Here is a 20,981-nt window from a genome sequence, read left to right on the forward strand (position 1 = left end):
AGTGCATAGCTGCACAGAGAGGGCTTCCCTCCCACCTCTCCTGTCTTCAGGGCTGTGGCTGAGTCCAAATGGGCCTAACACCAGGAGGGAAGGGCTTGACTAGCACCGTGCAATGAAATTCAGGACTCAGATGGGATCACCCAGGCTCAGGGGTAAGAGCTAGGGTGCTGATCCAGTCATACCGAGAGAAGGTCCTTGGGGAGCTGGGTAATTGAGCCGCCAGGGCTCCCCTCTCCAAGCCCCCATATCCTGTAGGTCCCCCCAGTGTTGCTCTAGTGTGAAACTCCTCCACAGGATTTGAAAGTATGGGGGCAGGTTTCTGAGGGAGAGGGGACACTGCCTGGCCCACAGACCGCCTTTCCGCGGATTCCCCCTGCCCTGTTTTACCAGGACACGGCTCATTGCCCCTGTGTCTCCATCACAGGGACACAGGCCTTTAAACATGTTTAGGGGTGACATCCCCACCGACTGGGTCCCCTGAGGTGGCTGGCTATTGGGCTAAACGTGGCCAGAATCTCCTTTCCTGGGGTGATTGGTCTGGCCCCCAAACTGCCTAACCCAGAAACTCTGCTCACCCCAACTCCTCTTACCCAAAGCTGGGTGGAGGCAGAGGCTAGGGTTCTGGTCTCAGCAGCCTCCCTGGGTTCCCCTCCTCTTCTGCCCCCCTCCCCTCCTCCCCCCCTCCACCACCTCCCCTGCCCCACTCCCCTCTGCTCGCTCTAGGGCTGAGCTGAGGAAGGAGCTGCTAACCTCCCACCTTTTCCCACTGGCTTCACAGCCTCTCTTTGGGGCTATTTCAGGACCAGCAGCAGCCAGAGTGGCTCCTGGAACCTCTGACTGTCTCAGCCCCCAGGGCGTATCTGCTGGGGGATCTGGCACAGACTCTCAGGAGCCCCAGGCTAAGGGGGGCATATCTGGGGGGCTGGGAGGGCGGGGGAGGGGAGCTCCATTTGCAATAATGTCGTATTTGTTTAGCGGAGTAAATATTTTATACTGTATGTGAGCAATCAGAGTATAATTAAAGGCTTCTTCCATGTTTTTTAAAAATAAATAAAAATTAGGCTGCTTTCTAAATATTTGCGAGACCACCGTAGCAGGGGATGCAGTGCAGTGAAGCAGAAGAAACCAGAAACCCTTCTAGACAAGCCAATGCCCCTGAGAAGCTGGGGCGGGGGTGGGGCAGAGGCTGGTGACTGCTGCTGGGAGGGAGCTGGGGAGGGGGTGGGAGGAGGCCGTGTGGCCCAGGTGCATGGCCCAGGGGAGGAGGGCTCAGGGAGCGTCTTTCCTAGGCTGGTCTTCACCCGAGTGTCTGAGCCTGCGGCCATCGGGGAGGGCTGGGGCATGGCTGAGCCTGCGGCCATGGAGAAGAAGGGCCGGGGCATGGCTGAGCCTGCGGCCATGGAGAAGAAGGCCCCGGGGAACCAGACTGCTTGCTCTCTCCGGGCAGAGCTCCCTGCTCTCCAGGCTCCTCGGGAATCCATGGCGCCTGCCCTCCGTCAGGTGGGCTCTGACCCACAGCTTACCTGGGCCGCTTCAAGTCGGGCCAGAGTCCCTTGGGTGATGAATTCCTGGACGACATCACTCTTAAATCAGATGCTGGTCTCCTTGCACCCTGAGGTGGGTTTGGGGTGGGGGTGGAGGTGGCCAGACGGCTGACAGGCACTTTGGACCTCAGGGGTGCATTGAGCTGCCTGGCAGGAAGGGTTCAGAGACACCTGATGGCGGGTGCACGGGGGACCCCCTCAAAATGCCTGAGGTCTCCAAGGTCAAGATTGTCTCCTGCCAGATTGTTAAGAGCCATGGTCTCTGAAGGTCCTGGGCGGGCAGTCTCCCCTGTTCCCAGCAAAAGAAGCTGCAGGGGCGCCAGCACGTGTAGGAAGCCTTGGTCCAAAGTCAGGGCGGCCTCTGTTCTTTGGCCTGACACCCCCCCCACCCTTCCCCCCCCCCGGCCCCCATGGCTCACTGTGATGGGGTGGCTCTCAGATTCACCTCCAGGGAAACTAGTGCTAGGCAGCTGGACTGTAAAAACCAAATAATGGGCATGTTTCCATGATTTTCACAGGAGAATACAACCCAATAGCTAGAATGTCCCACTAAAATGTTCTGCTATCACATTTTCTTAAACTCTTGATGTCAACCTCAATTTATCTGCCACCAGACCCTACAGATACACCCCAAACACGGGCCACCGAGAGGCAGCAGACCCCAGGACCAAAGGAGCGGGCAGAGTCGGCAGCTGGGCCGGACCCCTGGGCCCACCAGCTCCTCCCCTCGCTGTCTTGCTGTTTACCTGGGAAGCCCCTTGCCAGGGTCCCAACCCCACAGATATTTCGTGTCAACCCGGTTTCTCCCTGGCTGGAGAGAAAGCAAGACAGGAGGGGGAGGCCACACACACTGAGCAGGCCCTACATTTTCCCTGCAGCCTCCGCACTGCCCAGCAAGTTTCCTGAAGGACAGCTGGTTCTCAAGAAATATTTGCTGACGATCTTCAGAGCATTATAAGTGGCCTCGCGGGCCACAGCGCACTTCAGGGAAAAGTGCTTGGGATCGGGAAACCCGTGTCTGCAGGAACGTGGCCAGCTTCCTTCTCTGGCAGTTGGAAGGACAAAGCTGGCTCTCTAAATGCCACCCTCCCCAACAGGCTCTCCTGCTAACTCTCCCCTCCCAGTGCTGGGGACTGTGCAAAGCGGTGCCTGAGGCTGCTCCTGCAGGCCAGCGTCCTAATCCTGGAGTGACATGCCCGGGGGTCTGCTCCCTGCAGCCTCTCCAAGGCGGTGGAGAGAGTAGAGCCTGGGAAAGTATGGCCCCAGAGCCAGGCTTAGGTCCTGATGGGTTAGAATGGCCCTGTTCTAAAGCAGGGGATGGGGAAGAGAAGCCCCGATGGGCGTTGGCTCCGGGCCGCCATTTATCAGCGGCTCTCGGCCTGCAAGTCTTTGGAGGAGATCATTGCCACCGACTACCGACAAGACACGCTGGGAGCTGGGAAACGGCCGGAGAACGTGCCCGGGGTGTTTGCCTGTCTCCGGTGCTTGGGGGAGGAGGTCGGTGTGTTGTTGGAGTTGGATCTCCATGGATTCCTGGCGCTCGTTGACCTCTCTGCGTCAAGCATTTTCTGTGAGGTTCATGTGGAAATGGAGACTCAGAAGTGTTAGTTCGGAGAGAGCCCAGGTTCGGATGCATGCAGGCATGTGATGAGATAATGGACTTCCCCTGGAATTTCTCACAGATCAAGGTGCCAGACACAGATACCAGCTTCTTCTCCCTGAATTCACATACCCCCACACAGATAAGAAATTCGACCTGAATATTCCGCCCATTCCCTGCAGCAGAGAATTCCTCAGCTCATGTCCCCGCCCCTCACCCAACCGCAGTATAAAAAAAGCGCCCCCCTCCCTGTTGGCGTGAATCCACGTGCCCTGTCCTTGGGGTACGTGGGTCTCCTGGGGACGCAGAATAAACCTTTTCCTTTCCTTTCTTTTCTGATTCACTGGACTCTATTTCTTGCGCCGCCTCCTGAGCCACCTAACCTAACAAGAAGGAAGAAAGCAGATGGACACTGAGAAGGAAGAAAGCAGATGGACACTGAGAAGGAAGAAAGCAGATGGACACTGAGAAGGAAGAAAGCCGGTGTGGCCCCAAGAAGAAGCAGCAATGGACATAAGACACTGGGGGATAGGGGAGGCTAGGGGACTGTCAAGGGCGGGGGAAAAAATGGACACATATTTAATACCCTTTGTAATACTTTAAGCAATAAAAAAAAAAAAAGAAATGGTTTCAGAAAAAAAAAAAAAAGAAGAAGAAGAAGTAGGAAAAGTGAGACGTGAGATCTGTGAGGACCACAGGAGGCACCAGGAATAGATGGCCAGAGACAGCCTGGGAGCCAGAAAGGAACTGTCACAAAAGTCTACCCAGACGGCCTTGGTGTGAGCCCACGTGATGTAAACCAGGCCCTGCAGCCAACTGGTGGGTCATGGCAGGCGTCCATTCTGATTGGCTAGTGCCCCTGTTGTTCCGGTTACAACCTCCAGGTGGCTCCACACTTGTGGGACCTTTCTGGGATCACACCAGGTGGGGGTAGACTTGAGACTACTCCTGCCCGCAGGCGGAACAGAATTTACTTACCTTGTGTGATGTCAGGGCACCAGGAAGGCCCCCCCCCCACACACACACACACACACTTCCACGCCCCAAACAGCCCTCTTCCTAGTTAGATAAGATGGCTGCAGTTGTCCATTACGTCCTATTCCTTTTGCTTAAGACTATGACTTTTAAACTACAGAACTGGAAAGAGGAAGCCTTAAGTGCCAGTCCTCCCTCATAGCTCAGGAGGAAGGAGCCCCACACGCTGAGATCAGGTATAGGTGAGAAGAGAATCTGAGGCAGTGAGGAGGTGGAGTGGAACGGCTGGGCTGGTGGGGAGGAGGGGGGGGGGGTGCGGACAGGGAGGGAGAGGAAATGGAGAAACTGGAGGTGCCAGCAAAGGCTACCGAGCTGCTCCGTAGTCTCGCTTGGCTGCTTCCAGGTGGACTCCCTCTGCCTCCCTGCACTTGCTGGGCTGTGTCCAGCGGGGGCCTAGCAGAAAGAGAGGGGCGAACACCGGGAGCACCTGTCGAAGGGGCCTGCGGCTGGAACGCGTACTGACCACAGGGTAGGCAGGTCCTAGGCTTCACTTTGTCAACAACCTGCTTCATGGTGTGTCTCTCTCTGAGACTCAGTTTCTTTGTTCATAAAACCAGTGGCCTGCTATTCTGGAAGCCTGTGGGAAAGGCAAAGAATGGCCAGGAGTGATGTACACATCTCACGTGATGAGCATGACCAAGCCACTCTTCTCTCTTCCAGAGACAAGGGGGCTGAGCAGGAGACGTGGTTAGGGGGCTGTCTGCAGGGCTCAAGTGTGACATTGGAAAGAGTGGCCCCTGGGGGAGGCCTCACTTCCTCCCTGTGGCTCCAGGCTGCTGCCTTGCCCTGGGGCTACTCAGAACCATGCTCGGGCCCAGGGGCCACCTGGGCTTTGAGGCCAGCTTCTACAGGGCTGGGGACAATGGGATCTCTGCACTGCCCCTGGGGGAGAAATTTCCTGTGGGAGGAGGTTGGACAGATGTTTTTCCTCATGGCCCAGAGGAGGCACTGAGACGGCAGACTCAGAAGGAGCAGGAGGCACAGGGCGGAACTCCTGCTGTCATTGTGCCACCTCATTTGATTTCCTCTGTATTTAGTTGGTTTTATTTAGAACCCTTACCAGCAAAGGCTTTTAGAGTCTTATTATACACTAGAGGCTCGGTGCATGAAATTCATGGGGGGGGGGGAGGGTTCCCCTCAGCTCAGCCTGCACCCTTTCGTAATCCGGGACCACTGGCTCTGAATCACTCACCTGCCTGCCTGCCTGATCGCCCCTAACCTCTTGCCTGCCTGCCTGATCACCCCTAACTGCTTGTCTGCTTGTCTGCTTGCCCCGAACTGCTTGTCTGCTTGTCTGATTGCCCCTAACCCCTCTGCCTGCCTGCCTGATCACCCCTAACTGCTCGCCTGCCTGCCTGATTGCCCCTAACTGCCTCTGCCTTGGCCCCTGCTGCAGCTACTTTATCCAGAATGACGTCTGGATGGTCATTTGGCTGTCCAGTCTAATTAGTATATTACACTTTTATTATTATAGATGATTGCCAGGTAAATAGGGAAGTTTACCTCAAACAGAGGGGTTTATAATATACTAGAGGCCCGGTGCATAAAATTCGTGCACTCGGGGGGGCGGGGAGGGGGTAGGACCCTCAGCCTGGATTGCGAGAGGGCACAGGCCAGGCTGAAGGACTCCATCAGTGCATGATCAGGGCCAGGGAAGAACACGGGAGGCTGGCCAGCTGGGGAGGGACCACGGGAAGGCCCAGGGCTGTCCGGCCTGTCTCACTCAGTCCTGATCAGCTGGACCCCAGCAGCAAGCTAACCTACCGGTCAGAGCTCCTGCCCTCTGGCGGTCAGTGTACATCATAGAGGCTGGTCAACCGGTCGACTGTCTGCCCCTGGTAGTCAGTGCACGTCATAGTGAGCAGTTGAGTGGCCTTACATATCATTAGCATATTACACTTTGATTGGTTGAACGGCCAACCAGACAACTGGACACTTAACATATTAGGCTTTTATTATATAGGATTCCACGAATGGCTCAGAGTTGGGGAAGAGAGTTGGACCAGAGAAATAGAGCTGTGCCACCCCTAGTTTCGCAGGCTTCTCGGGGCTGTATGGAGGGAAGGGAGTGGAGCCCCATGATCCCCTATGTTAGGCAGTTTGGAGCTGCCCAGCATCTGTGCTCACTCGCCCCTCAACCTTCACCCCTGCTGATCCTCAGCTCTCTGGCCTAGCTGCTCCTGTGTCTTTTGGGGGGCCATAATATCTCAGAGCCTCAGCACCCCACTCTGAAATGAAAATAATAACACCTCTCCCCAGGGTTTGGTGAATGCACTTGGTAAATAACTACATGTGCAATGCTGTGTGTATAAGTTTGGGCTGAGTTATATGTATGTGACAAGCAATTCTAAACAGAGGTAGAGAAGTTGTTTTCCTTTTTTTTTTTGGTCCCATGCAGCCCACCTAGACCAGTTTGGGATGGATGGGGAGCTTGGGAAAGACTTTCTGGTGGAAGGAGCAGCAGATGAGTGACTCTAAGTGGGACCAAGACTGAGCCTGGCAGAGGAATAGGGTGGGTGGGGTGAAGGGCAGGAATTGCCAGCAGCATGTGCCGAGACCCCGAGGGGAAACAACAGGCTGCGTTTGGTGAACTTCAAGAAAAACTGAAGCCAAAAGGTTGTGTGTTCAGTTCCCAGTCAGGGCACATACCTAGGTTGTTGGTTCGATCCTCGATCCCCTGTCAGGACATGTATGGGAGGCAACTGATAGATGTTTCTCTCTCTCCACACCCGCCCCCTTACTCTCTAAAATCAATAAAATCATGTTCTTGAGTGAGAATTCAAAAAAAATAGAAGGAAAAGAAATCTGAGGACGCTTGGGTACAAAGGCTGGGCCCCTGTTGCTGAGGGCACTGCTAACCACAGGCCACTTGGCGTGGTAAAAGGGCAGCGTGCCAAGCGGACAGAGAGTGCCTGAGCAGTGACGATGATGGGGGTGGGACATGGGAAAGCAAGTCATTTATTCGTTCAACAAATATTTATTGATGCCTGAGCAAAGCGGGCATGGACTGCGTGTCAGAACCTTTCTGCCCTTCACTCTAAACACAGTTGCCCTTGATCAGATTCTACCCCATGTGTGCATCTGTGTATATTCTTGTGTGTATATGTGGGCATGTGCACATGTGTGTGTGCGTGATGGTAGTAGAGGGTGGGCCAGCCCTATCTGCAGTCCCACCACTTGAGTGACAGGTGAGGTTGCCTCCTGGAGGCTGGGATCAGATCAGGGGTTCGCTACCAGGAGCCGCCTGCAGTAGGTAGATCCAGAGCTGTGTCAACACCCGTCCAAGGAGGGCTCCGGAGTGTGTGGCCAGGAAGCTGGAACGGGCTGGGAAACATAAGCAAAGAAGCAGGTGGTGGGCCGAGGGGGAGGGTCCCAGGGCAGGTGCTCCCCCAGGGCTGGGCTGCCCAGCGCTCCACTGCCCCGTGTGCAGCGTGGGTGCAGCCTGGGCTGGGTGCTCCGGGGTCCTGTTAGAGTCACACAGGCATTCACAGCGGGGAGCTACTGGCTCCTCTACATGATATCCAAGTTACCACATGACTCTGTGGGTCGACGACAGGTGGGCACTGTGTCTGGGAGTCAGACCCAGCTCGTGCGAGACGCAGCTGGCGTCTAGAAAGGGCTCACAATGTGCTGAAGTCGTAAGCAACACACTTTGTAAGCACCCACTGAGCAGCCCAGACGCCACTACCAGGCAGATGTGCTGGGAGAGGAACGGTGACGGGGATCACGATCACGGGGGAAGGTTCCCCGAGGAAGAGGCAGCCAAGATGTGTTAACAAGGAGGAGGTGGCTGGAGAGGCCTGCCCTGGGGGGAATTGCCAAAAACACCACCGTGGGCAAACCTGGGTGAATGGAGAGATGCTTCCTTCGCCTGCGGGGTGGGCTCCCTCTGAGAGGAAGGGGGGGCGAGGACGGGAATAGAAGGCAGCTCAGGGCCTTGGGCACCGAGAGCCTCTTGGGGGTAATCCAAGTTCATGAATAAATATTTACTTAGCATCTGCCAGGCTCGGGAATGTGAGCATGACGTGACTCAACCCCTGCCCTTGCTGGGCCCACAGGCAGTGGTGACAGCAGTGTTCTGGGAGGTGAGGCACGCAGAAGGGATTGCCTAATGCGGGGAGACTGGAGAGGGCTCACAAAGAGGCCATGTTTCAAGGGCCCTTAAACCAACAGTACGTGCCGGGCTCCAGGCAGACAGTGAGGTGGGTGGGTGGGGTGGCGAGTGCCCAGGTGGAGGACCAGCGCGGCCCAGGTGGGAGCCCTGGAGACACCAGGCACGCTGGGGGAACTTTATCAGGAAACATGGACCGAGTGACCACCCGGTGCCAGGCCTCTTCTGTAATCTGGGGGTGCAGTTGAGGAGTCCACCAAGGCCCTGCCTTCCTTCCACTTGGGAGGAGCAGGGAAGCAGGTGAGAGTTGACAAGGTAGGGACACTGTCGGAGCCTGAGGAGCCTTAAAGAGGAAATAAGGCCCAGTTGGTTGGAGCGTCGGTCCCCTACACCAAAGGCTGCCGTTGATTCCAGCCAGGGCACATACCTAGGTGTGGGTTCCATCCCTGGCTGGGGCACACATGGGAGGCAACTGATGGATGTTTCTCTCTCACATCTATGTTTCCCTCCCTCTCTCCCTTCCTCTCTCTAAAAAGAAAAAAAAAATCAATAAAAACATATCCTTGGGTGAGGATTTAAAAAAAATTAATAAAAGAAGGAAATAAACAGGGTGATACTATGGAGAGCAGGGCAGAGGACATAGGCGGCGGCTCTGGCAGGTGCTGAGATGGGCAGGCGAGACCAGGACCTGCACGCCAGACGGTGTGCGAGCAGGGGCGGGGCAGGGGCCAAGCCCGCAGCCGCCCTCCCTGTGGCCGTGCTCCCCAACACTGGCCTGGAGAGGCCTCTGGGAGCAGAGCCTGCGGGCAGAGGCTGCTCCCTGCCTGTTTGCATTCTGCCTGTGGGCCTCCCGTGGGGAAGCCCTCGGAAATGTCCCTGCCACCCGCTCTGCGTTCCAATGGAGGCCCCAGGCACTCAGACCTGGGGGAATGCTGGGCATGAGTGGGATGGGTGGCACATCCCAGGGGACAAGGCAGGCATCTTGGTGAGAGAGAGAGAGAGAGAGAGAGAGAGAGAGAGAGAGAGAGAACGTGCCCCTGCCTGCCCTTCAGGAGGAGGGATGCAGTCCATGCACGACTCCTTCCAGACCAGTGACCTGTTTGATTATGTTTCCCTAGCCCTTCTCTCTCTGGACACAAGGGGGCAGCAGAGCCTTGGTCTTGGCAATACGCAGAGCCAGCGTGGGAAGGCCTCTGCTCTCAACCTGGCTGGTCTACCTCCTGCTCCTTTGCCTGAGCCTTCCCTCCTGTTCAAGCTGGAATCTGCACGGGGGAGTCAGGAAAAGGAGGGCCACTGCCAGGACAGAGCACCCTGGTTTCCACTGCCCCCGCTCAGCCACGGTCCCTCCCCTCACAGGGAAGTCAGGCCCAGGAAAGCTAGCCCAGATCTGCCTGCTCCAGGGCCACGCTGGATGACAGACAGGCCAAGGGAGAGGGACCCTGGCTGGCCCCCGGAGGGAATTTCTCTGGGCCTGGCTGCTGTCGTGAAAACCTCCCCAGAGCCCAGGAAGCTGGGCCAAGAGGGCCAAGAGCAATGGAGGGGACACAGCAAGCCCATCCGGTCCACTAGACAGCTGGGAAGGCCCGTGCACGGGTGAGGTCCCCTGTAGTAGTAGGAGAGCAAAGGGGAATTGGATTCCAAAAAGTTCACGATCAAATGGCCACTGGCATTGCCATATAGTGTGGTAAGTCCAGTGAGAGATGTGGAGGTGTGTTAACCTAGACTTTGCGTTGGGGTAGAGCAGGGGTCCTCAAACTTTTTAAACAGGGGGCCAGTTCACTGTCCCTCAGACCGTTGGAGGGCCGGACTATAGTTTAAAAACAAACTATGAACAAATTCCTATGCACACAGCGGCGGCAAAAACACCCTGCGGGCCAGATAAATGTTTTCGGCGGGCCGCATGTGGCCCGCGGGCCGTAGTTTGAGGACCCCTGGGGTAGAGGGAGGTGAGAGAGGGCTTCCTGGAAGTAATGCTAAGGTTGAATCTTGAGGATCAAAGGGTGTAGCCAGGTAAAGGTAGAGAAGGCTAACAGTATGAGCAAGAGACCCAGGTTAAGAAGCAACATGGCAACCCGGCCGCTGTGGCTCAGTGGTTGAACATGGACCTATGAAACAGAAAGTCACGATTTGATTTGTGGTCAGGGCACATGCTCGGGTTGTGGGCTTGATCCCCAGTGGGGGATGTGCAGGAGGCAGCCAATCAATGATTCTCTCTCATTATTGATGTGTCTATCTCTCCCTCTTCCTTCCTTTCTGAAATCAATTTTTAAAATTTTTTTTTAAAAGCAACATGGGAGGGAGATCAAAAGTTCCTGCATCTGACAAAGTTCTAACATCTAACAACACCTTTAATGTTGCAACTTTTAATAGGCTCACGCTCCGTGGTCTGGCTCTTGCCTAGCACTGCGGGCAGTTCGAAGAGCTTCCTGGACAGTTTTGCCCATTTGCATAGGAGATTTAGGGAACCGAGTTCTTCCAGACGAGGGTCTCCAGGATTAGGGGAAGCTGGATGCTGGAAGGGAGACTGGGCGGCTGAGAAATTAGTTTCTGGTGGGACTTCCCCTTTAGGGACCTTCCTCTTCCCTGGGCCTTCGCAAGTGACTCCCCTTCAAATTGGGGACCAATGGGGAAACTGACAATGGAGGTAGTGATGGTTTTATTCAAGAGGAGTCTAGAGGTTGAGATGGTAAACAAATAACAAATATAATTCTAAAGACAAAAACCATAGGCTAAACATTGATTAACTAGGTCACATAAAACTGAGATGCCTGCTTGAGTCAGACAGAGCGGGAGAAATGTTTGCAATGGATAAAACCAACAGAAGAGGAAACTCCGAAGTCAGCAAATATTCTGCGGCCGAGATGATGTAACGCGTCACCACTTTCACGTCTTCTCTTTGGCACACAGCTAAACACTGCTCAGCCCCCTTGCCTCGGGCATGTAACTGGAAAATAAGCATTTATTTTGTAAAGCCCCTGACACTTGGGGTTTGGTACATCACCTAGCCTGCCTCATTAATGCCCATGCTTAGATGTTCCAAACCGACCTGAGACAGGCAAAACTTCAGAAGGGTACAACGTCACTTATTTTCATCAGACTGGAGAACAATTGCAAGAATTGTGGAAAGGGTTGGAAACGTGTATGTGTGTGTGGTGATATAGGAACTCCCATAAGGAGTATCCATAGGGGAGTTTTTGTATCTGGTTTAAGCAATCTTTTTCTATACCCAAGCTCACAAGTGCCGCTTGTGGGATGTAGACCGATGCAGCCTTGCTGGGATTATCACTAAAATTGAACACATGGATAGCTTATAATGCAGCAGTTCTACTCCTGGGAATATACCCCGTAGAACTGCTCACACAGGTCTTCCCAGAGGAGACATGGATAGCTACAGAAACGTGTTGGGGAGTTAGAGGCAACCTGGGTGTCCTTCACGGGGGAGTAGGTAAGTAAATGAGGGGGACACATACCCGCCTGGAGAATGTGCAGTGGCAAGTAGTGGGCCACACATACTCGTAGCAGCGTGAATGGGCCTTAAAAGCAAAGTGAAAATGACGTAAATAAAAACATATGCATGCAGACCAACACTATGTATTTTACAAATCTATACTTAAAGAATCGACACTCAGCAGCTTAGGTGGGGAGAAAGAGAGTGGAAACGGAGGGAGAAGAGAAAAGGGGGTTGAATGAATGTTCCGCTCCCCGAGGCAGACAGGGCCTACGCTTTCTGTGTCTCCACCTGAGGCCAGTCTTCTTCCGGAAGCTGAGTTCTGGGCGGCTGCTACAGCTACCCTCAACTTTTTCCCATTCCAGACGCGGTCTCTTTTCATTGCCTGACCTCATGCTTTTCAACAACTACACGAAACAATAAAAGAGGAACAGAATTAAAAGATCCAATCTTAGTCCAAACAGCGTTTGCTCAGAACATAACACTGTATGCTTTTTAGATATATAATAAGCAGATGTAGAAAAGAGTGAAATGCAACATCCTTATATTTGTACAGGATGATGAGCCACAAATATCCTAAATATATATAAGATAGCACCACAATGACTAGTAGGAAGCAAGTGAAACACCAGTGGACCCTGGATCAGGTCCTGAGTGTAAGTAAGCATGTGAAAAAGGACCCGCCCACCCAGCCGGGAAGGAAACCAAGCAAAGCATCCAAACAGCACAGGAGCCACCTCAGCTCTCAGCCTTGCCCCGTGGGTGTGCGGAGGCTCCACGCTGATACCCACTGGGTTTTGCTGTTACATCTGCTGGGCACACGCTGATCTCCCGCAGGCTGGCCGCCTGACACCCCAAAGCCTGAGGCCCTGATGCCATGTCCCTGCAGTTCTCAAACCTGCGATGGGTGGGCTGCGGCTGCTCACCTCTTGGCGGGAGTATGGAACTGGCCTTATTTTCCAAGTAGCCCTTAGCCATCCCACCCCCACTATCTCTTTCCTCCCATCACTCTTCTTTAGCCAAGCAGCTCTCCACCTTATGCCCTGCCTTTCCTTCCTCTCCTCAGCATCCTCCCCTCCTTAGGCCTGGGCAGTGGATTCGGTGGCCAGTTTGAAACTTGGAGACGCCTGCGTGTAGATAACCAGGTAACTAGAGTTTCTGGCTGAAGCAGTACCTGTGTGGGCACGGGTTCAACCCAGCGTTCTGTGAGGCTGTGCACTGCTGGAGGGGGCCACGTGGAGCACAGCTGTGTGCGCACAGCGCCCTCTCCTGGTGGCCCAGCCTCCTCTCTTCTCCACAGCCGGCAGGACTCACAACAAAAGGAGGAAGCCAAGGGGTTGTGGGCTCCCAGAAAGGGCTCCCCGCCTCCCTGCACTCAGGCTCAGCTGAGTCCCCTGGACGCGCCATCTGCTTTCATTAAAATCTAGAGCAGGCCCCGTGGCATCACGTGGCTTGGTGTTTTTGTTTATTTTTTATTAATTACTGAGCACATGGAACCCGTTGCTGGGTCCTCAGGCTCCAGGGGCTGCTTCGTTTGGCTTGGCCTTGGGTTCTGACCTGGGCTCACAGCTGCCTCAGGCCTGGTGGGAGCCCAGAACTGGGGAGAGGCCCGGTGGGGAGCTGCTGTGCTGCGTGAGCCCCGCCCCACGCCGCAGGGAGAGATGGCCAAGCGGCTCCACCGCCAGGTGCGCCTGGGCGCCCTTCTCCCTGTGATGGCTGGGGTGCGCCTGGGTGCCCTTCCTCCCCGTCATGGCTGGGGTGTACCTGGGCGCCCTTCCTCCCCGTCATGGCTGGGGTGTACCTGGGCGCCCTTCTCCCTGTGATGGCTGGGGTGCGCCTGGGTGCCCTTCCTCCCCGTGATGGCTGGGGTGTACCTGGGCGCCCTTCCTCCCCGTGATGACTGGGGTGTACCTGGGCGCCCTTCCTCCCCGTGATGACTGGGGTGTAGCTGGGCGCCCTTCCTCCCCGTGATGACTGGGGTGCGCCTGGGTGCCCTTCCCCGTGATGGCTGGGGTGTACCTGGGCGCCCTTCTCCCCGTGATGGCTGGGGTGTACCTGGGCGCCCTTCTCCCCGTGATGGCTGGGGTGTACCTGGGCGCCCTTCCTCCCCGTGATGACTGGGGTGTACCTGGGCGCCCTTCCTCCCCGTGATGACTGGGGTGCGCCTGGGCGCCCTTCTCCCTGTGATGGCTGGGGTGTACCTGGGCGCCCTTCCTCCCCGTGATGGCTGGGGTGTACCTGGGCGCCCTTCTCCCCGTGATGGCTGGGGTGTACCTGGGCGCCCTTCTCCCCGTGATGGCTGGGGTGTACCTGGGCGCCCTTCCTCCCCGTGATGACTGGGGTGTACCTGGGCGCCCTTCCTCCCCGTGATGACTGGGGTGCGCCTGGGTGCCCTTCCCCGTGATGGCTGGGGTGTACCTGGGCGCCCTTCCTCCCCGTGATGGCTGGGGTGTACCTGGGCGCCCTTCTCCCCGTGATGGCTGGGGTGTACCTGGGCGCCCTTCCTCCCCGTGATGGCTGGGGTGCACCTGGGCGCCCTTCTCCCCGTGATGGCTGGGGTGTACCTGGGCGCCCTTCCTCCCCGTGATGACTGGGGTGTACCTGGGCGCCCTTCTCCCCGTGATGGCTGGGGTGTACCTGGGCGCCCTTCTCCCTGTGATGGCTGGGGTGAAGCTGGGCGCCCTTCTCCCTGTGATGGCTGGGGTGTAGCTGGGCGCCCTTCCTCCCCGTGATGACTGGGGTGTAGCTGGGCGCCCTTCCTCCCCGTGATGACTGGGGTGCACCTGGGCGCCCTTCTCCCCGTGATGGCTGGGGTGCACCTGGGCGCCCTTCTCCCCGTGATGACTGGGGTGTACCTGGGCGCCCTTCCTCCCCGTGATGGCTGGGGTGTACCTGGGCGCCCTTCTCCCCGTGATGGCTGGGGTGTACCTGGGCGCCCTTCTCCCCGTGATGGCTGGGGTGTACCTGGGCGCCCTTCCTCCCCGTGATGACTGGGGTGTACCTGGGCGCCCTTCCTCCCCGTGATGACTGGGGTGCGCCTGGGCGCCCTTCTCCCTGTGATGGCTGGGGTGTACCTGGGCGCCCTTCCTCCCCGTGATGGCTGGGGTGTACCTGGGCGCCCTTCTCCCCGTGATGGCTGGGGTGTACCTGGGCGCCCTTCTCCCCGTGATGGCTGGGGTGTACCTGGGCGCCCTTCCTCCCCGTGATGACTGGGGTGTACCTGGGCGCCCTTCCTCCCCGTGATGACTGGGGTGCGCCTGGGTGCCCTTCCCCGTGATGGCTGGGGTGTACCTGGGCGCCCTTCCTCCCCGTGATGGCTGGGGTGTACCTGGGCGCCCTTCTCCCCGTGATGGCTGGGGTGTACCTGGGCGCCCTTCCTCCCCGTGATGGCTGGGGTGCACCTGGGCGCCCTTCTCCCCGTGATGGCTGGGGTGTACCTGGGCGCCCTTCCTCCCCGTGATGACTGGGGTGTACCTGGGCGCCCTTCTCCCCGTGATGGCTGGGGTGTACCTGGGCGCCCTTCTCCCTGTGATGGCTGGGGTGAAGCTGGGCGCCCTTCTCCCTGTGATGGCTGGGGTGTAGCTGGGCGCCCTTCCTCCCCGTGATGACTGGGGTGTAGCTGGGCGCCCTTCCTCCCCGTGATGACTGGGGTGCACCTGGGCGCCCTTCTCCCCGTGATGGCTGGGGTGCACCTGGGCGCCCTTCTCCCCGTGATGACTGGGGTGTACCTGGGCGCCCTTCCTCCCCGTGATGACTGGGGTGTAGCTGGGCGCCCTTCCTCCCCGTGATGACTGGGGTGTACCTGGGCGCCCTTCTCCCCGTGATGACTGGGGTGTACCTGGGCGCCCTTCCTCCCCGTGATGACTGGGGTGTACCTGGGCGCCCTTCCTCCCCGTGATGGCTGGGGTGTACCTGGGCGCCCTTCTCCCCGTGATGGCTGGGGTGAAGCTGGGCGCCCTTCTCCCTGTGATGGCTGGGGTGTAGCTGGGCGCCCTTCCTCCCCGTGATGACTGGGGTGTAGCTGGGCGCCCTTCCTCCCCGTGATGACTGGGGTGTAGCTGGGCGCCCTTCCTCCCCGTGATGACTGGGGTGTACCTGGGCGCCCTTCCTCCCCGTGATGACTGGGGTGTACCTGGGCGCCCTTCCTCCCCGTGATGACTGGGGTGTACCTGGGCGCCCTTCTCCCTGTGATGGCTGGGGTGTAGCTGGGCGCCCTTCTCCCCGTGATGGCTGGGGTGCACCTGGGTGCCCTTCTCCCCGTGATGGCTGGGGTGCACCTGGGCGCCCTTGCTCCCCGTGATGGCTGGGGTGTAGCTGGGCGCCCTTCCTCCCCGTGATGCCTGGGGTGTAGCTGGGCGCCCTTCTCCCCGTGATGACTGGGGTGTACCTGGGCGCCCTTCTCACCATGATGGCTGGGGTGTACCTGGGCGCCCTTCCTCCCCGTGATGGCTGGGGTGCACCTGGGCGCCCTTCCTCCCCGTGATGGCTGGGGTGCACCTGGGCGCCCTTCCTCCCCGTGATGCCTGGGGTGTAGCTGGGCGCCCTTCCTCCCCGTGATGGCTGGGGTGCACCTGGGCGCACACTTCCTTCTCGGAGGTAAGCAGAAGCCATGTAGAGTCAGAGGAGCCGCTGCCTGCTGGGGTCTGTGTCATGTCCGAGTGTCCCATGAGCCTCCTGGGCCCCTGACCTAAGCAGGCCTGGTTGCCCATCTCAGAGAAAGCCTCTCCCAGGACCGGAAGAGGAGCTGGGGGAGGGAAACTTGAGCGGCAGTTTTTGTCTTGCTCCCCGCCATCCTTGCCACCTTTCTGTTGAGCTACTCGGTTACCCTTTAACCCCATCGGATAAGGTTGATTAGAAAGCGCGGTGCCGGGCTGCTCGCAGAGGAAACCTGGGAAGACTCTGTGACCAAGCGCCTACCTTGATGTCACACCTGTGCTTGTTGCAAAGGGGGCCGCAGCCGCACAGGCAGGAGCTTGCTGTGAATGTGAGGCAGCTCATACGTGAAGGAGCGCGCATAACACATTCACAACGTGTGTGGAGAGTAACGTAAAGTGAACACCAGGTGACCGCCCCCAAGCTGAGACGCAGAGCCCAGAAGACCCTAGCAGCACCGTTCTCGGGGGAGCACACCCCCAACCCCCCAGAAGCGACCGCTGTCCTGATGTCTAAGCAATCCTTTCATTGTTTCGCTTGACAGTGTACTCTTCACTTATGCTTCACTAAATAATATTGCGTACTTTTGCCTGTTTTGAACTTTATATGATGGAATAAAAATGTAGGTCTTCTTTATGACTTGCTTCTTTCTCTCCACATCATTTGGAGAATCAGGTATTTTAATATCTATAGTGATAATTGGCTCATTTCCATTGCTGTATACGCCAATTTACTTATTTCTTCTACTGGACGTTTGGATTGCTTCTGGGTGGGGGCTATGGCAATCAGTAATGGTAAGAACATTCATGTGTGGGTGCCGATTTGGTCCAGGTATGCCCTGGGCGCAGGCTGTGCACAGACTCCACGCCACAGTCAAGGCCGTTCTCCTGAATGGTGCACCTATCCACACGCCCACCAGACATGAGAGAGAAGAGCTGTGATCCAGGCGCTGGTGCTGCTCAGATGTTATTTTTGTCCGTTTCATGGTTGTGAAGCAATTTGCATTTCACTAATGAGATTAAACATCTTCCCATCGGTCTGTTTGTCATTTGGATTTCCTTTCCGGTGAAGGGTCTGTTCAGGTCTTCGGTGTTGTTCTTTATTTTCACTGTGATTCACAGAACTTCTCTATAGAGTCTGGATCCTTGTCCGTGGTCAGTTTTATGTGCTTTAGTATCTTTTCCCACGCTGGCTTATCTCTTGGCAATCTGAATGTGTCCTTGGTTGAACAGGCATTCTTAACTGTAATATACTCAAATTTACGAAGCATGTATTTACACGATGGTTTTTGAATCTGGTTTAAGAAATCTTTTTCTATACCCAAGCTCACAAGGATAGTCTTCTATATCACCCTCTAAATCCTAAGAGTTTTGCCCTTCATATATAGTTTTTAAATCTTCCTGAATTGATTTTTGTGTATAGTGTAAAGAGAGGTTCTAATTCTATTTTCTCCCCTATGGATACTCAGTTATTGCAGCACTACTCTTTGAAAGGTATTTTTCCCCGCTGAGCTGGAATATCACCTCTGTCGGATATCAAATGCTCCTGAAGGTGTGGGTGTGTTTATGGGCTCTCTACTGTTCCATTAGTCTATTTGTCAGCCCTTGGGCCAATACCACACAGTCTTAATTACGTTAGCTTTATAATAAGTGTTATTTCTGATAGAGCGAGTCCTCCTACCTTATTTTTCTTCTTCAAGAGTAGCTACTCTTGGCCCTTGGCACTGACATATAAATTTTAGAGCCAGCTTGTCAGGTTCCAACAAAAACCTATTGGGATTTTAATTGGGACTTTACTGAGTCTATAAATCAATTTGGAGAGATATGACATCTTTACAATGTTGAGTACTCTAATCCATGAAGTGGTATATTTCTCCATTTATTTAGGTCTTCTTTAATGTCTTTCAATAAAATTTTACAATTTTCTCCATCAATGTCTTGTACATATTTTGTTGGATTTATTCGTAGATACTTCATATTTTCTAATGCCATTCTGAGTGAAGTCTGTTTTAAATTTCATTTTATAACTGTTGCCTGTTAGAAATGAATTTGATTTTTATGCTGATTTTATATCCACAAACTTTGCTAAACTAATATTAATTCTAGTAATTTATTTATAGATTACTTTTTATTTCCCATACATACCATCATTGTTATCTGCTTATCATAATAGTTTTATCTTTTTTCTTTCCAATCCTTATATTTTTATTTTCCTTATCTACTGTGTTGTCCCAGACTATAATAGAATATTGAATAAAACTGGTAACCATTAGCATTCTTGTCTCTGTCCTCAAGTCTAAGGGAAAGCTTTACAATGAATCATTATAAGGTATGATGTTTGTTAAAGTTTTTGTAGATAATCCTTATCACATTAAGGAAGTTCCATCCTATTCTCAGTTTGCCAAGAGCTGTTTTTATTATGAATGGATGTTGAACTTGAGTTTTTTCCTCTACATATCTATTGATTGAATCAGAAGGTATTTCTTTTTTAATATGTAAATGTGATAACATATTAATTGATGATTATTAAATGGTAAGTCTTCTTGTATTCCTGGGATAAACCCACTGTGGTCATAGTGTAGTTACTGAAAGAATAGGCTTTGAGTTAGACCGCTTGAGTCAGATCTAAGAAACCTGGCTGTCCCACCATCTAACAGGGTAACGTGGGCAAGTTACTTAACCTCTCTGTGCCTCGGCCTCCTGGTATGTTGAAACAGGGATGGCAATAGGACCTAACTCACAGAACTGCTATCAGCTCTAGGAATATGTCCGAAATGCTTAAACCAGTGCCTAGATAGAACAAAGTAGACCCCATGTGCATGTTTGCTAGTTTGTTGACTAGACAATAATTTATTTAGGAAGTTAGTACTTGTGTTCATGAGTGATTTCAACTTACAGTTTTTCTTTCTCATAAATAAACTTGAAATTAGGGTTTCGCTAAACTTCTAAAATTAGTTGAAAGGTGTTTTCTCTTTTTCTATTCTCTGAAAGATTTTATGTAAGATTAGAATTATTGGTTCCTTGACTATATGGCAGAACTCATTTGTGAAGCTATTGTTACCAAACTGAACCGGGCCAATTACTCAGCAGTTGCTAGTCGAGGAAACTATGCCTAAACGTCCAGGAGAACTTCGTCATCACATGCGCAGTTAGAAACATGCCTATGCAGACATCACCTGTCGGAAATGGCAGAAAACCTCTGCCTGGGGGGAGACTTGGGTATTGTAATGAGGGTGTAATGAGAAAAGTTTATGCAGAGGTCAGTGTAGACTCCTGCAGGCCGCTGTGGGCAGCCACGGCTGGTTTGAGACAGATTAGCCCCCTGGTTCGGCAAATCCTCCTGGCTTCTCCCTGAGAAAACAAAACAAAACAAAAACAGGTCTGGCTTTCGTCAATGTCAGGGAGGGCATCTGTCAGGGAGGAAAGTTTAAGTCTCAGCCCTTCTGTTAAACTCTGAGCAAATTGCAGGATGTGGTTAGGGTGGACTAAAGGGGTTTACAGGTTAATTTAAACCAGCGGTTCTCAACCTGTGGGTCGCGACCCCTTTGGGGGTCGAACGACCCTTTCACAGGGGTCGCCTAAGACCATCGGAAAACACATATATAAATACATATTGTTTTTGTGATTAATCACTATGTTTTAATTATGTTCAATTTGTAACAATGAAATTGGGGGTCACCACAACATGAGGAACTGTATAAAGGGTCGCGGCATTAGGAAGGTTGAGAACCACTGATCTAAACAAAGTTATGAATTCTAAATAAAAGCTATTCTATGCCAGGCTGCCTGCATATGTATATATAACAGATTATACCATCTGCCCTGAAGGTTTATGTAGGAACAATTTTCAGTTTAAATTCTTTGATGGTCTCTTCGGGTTTTGTAAGTGTTATATATTTACTTAGGACCTGGTAAATCTAAAATTTCAATACATTGGCATAAGGTAATTCATAATACCTTATTATCTTGTAACTGTCTGCCATGAGGTTCCCTTTTCAAGTCCTAAAATTGGGTATATGTGCCTTCTCTCTTCTTCGGTGATCATTCTAAACAAAAACTTGTGAATTTTATTAGTCTTTTCGGGGAGCCAACTTTTGGGCCTTGCTGATCTTCCCTATTGTATCTTAGCTTTTTATTTCATTAATTTCTGTTCTGTATTATTTTTTCTTTCTACATATGTCTTTTTGCTGTTCTTTCATAACTTCATAAGCTCATAGATTTTCAATCTTTCTTTTTTAGTAGTATACACATTTGAGAAATAGAGTTCCCTTTAAATACTGCCTTCACTTCACATTTTGATATGTAGTATTTTTTATTATCACTCAGTTCAAAAAGGTTTATAATTTTCAATATGATTTCTTCTTTGACCCATGGTTTATTTATGAATACTTTCCTTAAGTTCCAAACAAATAAGATTGTTCTGGTTATCTTTTAATTTTTACTTTTAACTTAAATGCATTGGTCAGAGGATATACTCTATATAACTTTATTCCTTTGAAATATGTTGAGGCCTGCTTTATGAGCAGTATAGTAATTATTAATGGCCTCTATATTTTTGACATGAATGTGTGGGTGTTGGATGCAATATTTT

This window comes from Myotis nattereri, assembly GCF_964212035.1.
Source record: "Myotis nattereri genome assembly, chromosome: 9".
NCBI classification, from domain to species: Eukaryota; Metazoa; Chordata; class Mammalia; order Chiroptera; family Vespertilionidae; genus Myotis; species Myotis nattereri.